Here is a 5,830-nt window from a genome sequence, read left to right on the forward strand (position 1 = left end):
GACCACCGGAGGAGAACGAAGCGCCGGAATGCAAAACGGACAACGGGGAAAATTATCGAATGCATGAGATGAACATGTATGCAAATGCAATGCACGAGATGACATGGTATGAGATGCATGAAAACGAAAACAACACACGGAGACAAGGACCCGAACCCGAGAAATAATTATAACTTGACACCGAAAACGGCAAGAGTTGGATACAAATATGGAAAGTATATCTGGGGCGTTACACTGCTCCATCGCAAGCCTCCCCCGCCCCTCCTTTGGCCGCTGGAGCCGCCGTGGCCGCGTGCCCAAGTTCGCCTGAAGCCTCACCCGCCGGCTTTGGAGCTGCTCTTGCCCCGGTCCTCCCCAACGCCCAAGATGCCTCTGGACGGGTGCGGCACTCCTCCATGACCCCGACGGTGGCTCGCCTTGACAAGAGACGGCCGGAGCCGCCGGGGTCTTGCCATCTGCGCTCGGCGAGAGCCGCCTCCGTCGTCGTGTTCCACCCTCCCCGCGCCTGTCCGAAACCCTCTCTGGATGCGGTACTCGCCGGTGTGCCCTCCTGACCCCTCGCCGACCGGAGTAGCTTGCCGGAGCAGCTGCTTCCGTCGCCGGCCGATCGCCCCTGTCCTCCTCTGTTCTTCGTGTCGGGAGGAGGAACAAGGAGCGAGAGGAGAGAGAGAGATCCCGTGGACCCCATGTGTAAGCCTCTTAGCCGCCTGGCCCCGCCTTGCGATGCTGGAATATAGGAGGCGTATTCTTCAGAATACATCTTCTCAGCTGGAAAGCACACTTTCATTTTGTTTTAGCTTACAATGTTTCTACTCTGTTCTAAAGGCGTAATTTTGAAAATACGCTTATCTTTTTCAGCTCAGTCGGCTGAAGTGGTTATATTGTGAACCTTCACTGTTTAGCCCCTTTTCTGTCTAAAAAGTGAACGGCCACAACTTTTTACTCGCAACTCCGGTTGAGGTGATTCCAACTCCCACGTCCTCGTCTCGTCGAGCCTGTTCTATTCCTATCATTTTCACTATGGGTTGACATACAACAAATGACCATTTTGCCCTTTCCCTTAATCAGCCCCCTCCGGGAGAGAAACATTTCCGTCGATTCGTTCTGCGAGCTTTCCGCACTTCTCCCCGGTGCATTCTTGATCCCCAGGGAAGCCACAACCACCATTTGCATGATAGCCATGCAGTAGCATTGGTTTTCAACTTGAATCTTTAATAACTGTCTATTTATTTTGCTACTGCTATCGTTATTTCGGTTATGCTTATGTATCTGTGGTTACCATCATGCTCACTCTGTTATCATGTTCTACCTGCTAGTATTTCTTTCATATGTTCATACTTGCTAGTAGTACATGTTGGCTTGGTCATGTTCTTCGGTGCATGACTATTGTCGGTTACCGAGTATCGTTGAAATGCGTGTTTCTTTGTTGTTAGTTGGTTAAGTGCCTACTTGGTATTGTTCTTGATGTGTTCTCGCATGGTATTCATGTTGATGTTAGTGGTCATGTTATGCTATGAGTAGTGTTATACTTGTGATATTCATGCTCGTCATTATGCCATGCTCATGTGGATACGATCTATGGTTGTTCATCTAGTTAATAGTTATGATGCACCCCATGCTTATGATGATATCATGTTCATGCTTTATAATTGCATCATGTTATTTTATTATGGCTCAGCTCATTTCAATCAAGTTTTAACCGGACTTAAATGAACTTGAACAACTGTTGGCTGAGTCATGTTGCCACCATATTGATGTGGAGCATCCTACGGTCATCCCCATGGACCTACCATCATCTCACCAAGCACCAAGAGGACCCATGACAGGAGCACGAGCTAGAGCTCTTGAGACCAAGGTGACTTCTCTCCTTAGTGGTATCTCATATGATCCTCTCGAGACATGGCTACTACCTAAGTCTGGAATGTTGTGCATGATTAGGTACCAAGAGGACCCTCCCAAAGATGCACATGAAGATGGTCAAGCCACCAAGTCCACGGAAGAAGAGACCCAACGGAAGAAGGCAATGACAGCTTCCAGGCACCGGACATCCGGCCCCTAGAGATCTACCCCTTAGCCATGGGTTTGCAGCAGAAGCTACAGGGCCTGGACATTCGGCCCTCCACACCAAACATTCGGCCTCCAGCCCGGACATGCGGACACGCCATCCAGGGAGCACAGAAGGCTGCCCCGACGGCCCGGACATCCGGCCATCACCCCAGACATCCGGCTCCTCCCGAATCCCCGGACATCCAGCCCCTCCGCCTGGACATCTGGCCCCGTCTATCCAGAGAGCAGCAAGGCTGACTCCACTAGCCCGGACATCCGGCCCGACAGCCCGGACATCCGGCCCCTCGCGAGCGCCCGGACATCTGGCCCCACGCGAGCGCCCGGACATCCGGCCTGACGCCCGGACATCCGGTCCCCTCCTGCGTACGTGCAGCGCCTCCGGGCCGAGGCCCATGTATCCCTTTGCCCCTTAGACTATATATACGCCCTCTCCACCTACGTTTTAGAGTTAGCATTGGTTAGCTCATTTGAGATAGAGCATTGCTCATCCATACGGATCTACTCCTCGTGAGGGACCGCACCTCTTCGGAGAAGATCCCTGATACATCCATTTTGCATCATGCTTTTATATCAATATTTATTGCATTATGGGCTGTTATTTCACGTTATGTTAAAATACTTATGGCTATTCTCTATTATTTTACAAGGTTTACATGAAGAGGGAGAATGCCGGCAACTGGAATTCTGGGCTGGAAAAGGAGAAAATATTAAAGGACTATTCTGCGCAACTCCAAAAGTCCTGAAACTCCACGGAATGTCTTAAAATAAATAAAGAAAAATCATCGCCAAAGATGAAGGCCAGGGGGCCCACACCCTGCTCACGAGGGTGGGGGACGCGCCCTCCCCCCTGGGCGCGCCCCCCTACCTCGTGGGCCCCCTGGTGGCTCTCCGACGCCCATCTTCTCCTATATGAAGTCTTTCGATGAGAAAAAAATAGAAGGCAACCTTTCGGGACGAGACTCCGCTGCCACGAGGCGGAACCTTGGCGGAACCAATCTAGGGCTCCGGCAGAGCTGTTCTGCCGGGGACACTTCCCTCTGGGAGGGGGAAATCATCACCATCGTCATCACCGACGCTCCACTCATCGGGAGAGGGAAATATCCATCAACATCTTCACCAGCACCATCTCATCTCCAAACCCTAGTTCATCTCTTGTATCCAATTCTTGTCTCCAAGTCCGGGATTGGTGCTAGTAGGTTGCTAGTAGTGTTGATTACTCCTTGTTGTTGATGCTAGTTGGTTTATTTGGTGGAATATCATATGTTCAGATCCTTTATGCACATTATTACCCCTCTGATTATGAACATGAATATGCTTTGTGAGTAGTTACGTTTGTTCCTGAGGACAAGGGAGAAGTCTTGCTATTAGTAGTCATGTGAATTTGGTATTCGTTCGATATTTTGATAAGATGTATGTTGCCTAACCTCTAGTGGTGTTATGTGAACGTCGACTACATAACACTTCACCATTATTTGGGCCTAGAGGAAGGCATTGGGAAGTAATAAGTAGATGATGGGTTGCTAGAGTGACAGAAGCTTAAACCCTAGTTTATGCGTTGCTTCGTAAGGGGCTAATTTGGATCCATATGTTTCATGCTATGGTTAGGTTTACCTTAATACTTTTGTTGTAATTGCGGATGCTTGCAATAGAGGTTAATCATAAGTGGGATGCTTGTCCAAGTAAGGGCAGTACCCAAGCACCGGTCCACCCACATATCAAATTATCAAAGTACCGAACGCGAATCATATGAGCGTGATGAAAACTAGCTTGACGATATTCCCATGTGTCCTCGGGAGCGCTTTTCCTATTATAAGAGTTTTTCCAGGCTTATCCTTTGCTACAAAAAGGATTGGGCCACCTTTCTGCACTTTATTTACTTTTGTTACTTGTTGCTCGTTACAATTTACCTTATCACAAAACTATCTGTTACCACTTATTTCAGTACTTGCAGAGAATACCTTGCTGAAAACCGCTTATCATTTCCTTCTGCTCCTCGTTGGGTTCGACACTCTTACTTATCGAAAGGACTACAATAGATCCGCTATACTTGTGGGTCATCAAGACTCTTTTCTGGCGCCCTTGTCGGGGAGTAAAGCGCCTTTTGTAGGTGGAATTTGGTAAGGAAAAATTTATTTAGTGTGCTGAAATTTTCTGTCACTTATTACTATGGAAAGTAATTGTCTGAGGGGCTTGTTCGGGGTATCTTCACCCCGTCAAGTTGATCCAAGAGTTGCTCCTCAACCTACTAAACCTACTGAACCTACTGAACCTATTGAAAATGAAACTCCTTTTCAGATTCCTTCGGGTATGATGGAAAAACTGCTAGCTAACACTTTTATAGGAGATGGAACAAAGCATCCTGATGAACATCTACGCTATGTGGATGATATTTGTGGACTATTTAAGCTTGCAGGTATACCCGTTGATGTTGTTAAGAAGAAGGCTTTCCCTTTATCTTTGGAGGGAGACGCATTGACATGGTATAGGCTATGTGATGATACGAGATCATGGAACTATAAAAGATTGAAATTGGAATTTCATCAAAATTATTACCCTATGCATCTTGTTCATCGTGATCGCAATTATATATATAATTTTTGGCCTCGCGAAGGAGAAAGCATCGCTCAAGCTTGGGGGAGGCTTAAATCAATGTTATATTCATGCCCCAATCATGAGCTCGCAAAAGAAGTGATTATGAAAGTTTTTATGCTCGACTTTCTGGTAACAATCGCACCATGCTCGATACTTCTTGTGCTGGCTCTTTTATGATGAAGCCTATTGAATTTAGATGGAATTTATTGGATAGAATTAAATGCAACTCTGAAGATTGGGACCTCGACGAAGGTAAGGAGTGAGGTATGACACCTAAGTTTGATTGTGTTAAATCTTTTATGGATACCGATATTTTCCGTAAGTTTAGCACTAAATATGGACTTGACTCTGAGATAGTAGCTTCTTTCTGTGAATCTTTTGCTACTTATGTTGATCTCCCCAGGGAGAAGTGGTTTAAATATCATCATCCCATAGAAGTAAAAGTAGCTGCACCTATTAAAGTTGAAGAAAAGATTGTCACTTATAATGATCCTATTGTTCCTACTTCTTATGTTGAGAAACCACCCTTCCCTGTTAGAATGAAGGATCATGCTAAAGCTTCAACTGTTGTTCATAAAAGCAATACTAGGACTTATACACCTCCTGAGCAAGTCAAAGTAGAACCCAATATTGCTATTGTTAAAGATCTCTTGTCTGATAATATTGATGGGCATGTTATTCAATTCTCTGGTGAAACTGCTAGAATTGCTAAACCCTGTGATAGAGATAAACATAGACCTGTGGTAGGCGTGCCTGTTATTTCTGTTAAAATAGGAGATCATTGTTATCATGGCTTATGTGATATGGGTGCTAGTGCTAGTGTTATACCCATTGACTTATACAAAGAAATTATGCATGAGATTGCACCTGCTGAGTTAGAGGAAATTGATGTTACAATTAAACTTGCCAATAGAGATATTATATCTCCAATAGGAATTGTTAGAGATGTTGAAGTCTTGTGTGGGAAAACTAAATACCCCGCTGATTTTCTTGTTCTTGGTTCTCCACAAGATAGCTTTTGTCCTATTATATTTGGTAGACCCTTCTTGAATACTATTAATGCTAAGATAGACTACGAAAAGGATGTTGTTACTATTGGCTTGGACGATATGGTTCATGAGTTTAATTTCTCTAAATTTAGTAAACAACATCGTGAGGAAGAATTGCCTAG

At 45.6% G+C, this 5,830-nt stretch overlaps 1 long non-coding RNA gene across 1 annotated transcript; it reads left to right on the top strand.

The window, feature by feature from the left end:
- The first annotated feature begins 240 nt into the window (after window positions 1-240).
- Window positions 241-1,821, top strand: LOC119305353. The gene is made up of 3 exons (XR_005148637.1): window positions 241-690; window positions 859-960; window positions 1,069-1,821. It is a non-coding gene; the product is annotated as an uncharacterized LOC119305353 (long non-coding RNA).
- Window positions 1,822-5,830: the final 4,009 nt, after the last annotated feature.

Source organism: Triticum dicoccoides, chromosome 5B, assembly GCF_002162155.2.
Source record: "Triticum dicoccoides isolate Atlit2015 ecotype Zavitan chromosome 5B, WEW_v2.0, whole genome shotgun sequence".
In the NCBI taxonomy this organism is placed as follows: Eukaryota; Viridiplantae; Streptophyta; class Magnoliopsida; order Poales; family Poaceae; genus Triticum; species Triticum dicoccoides.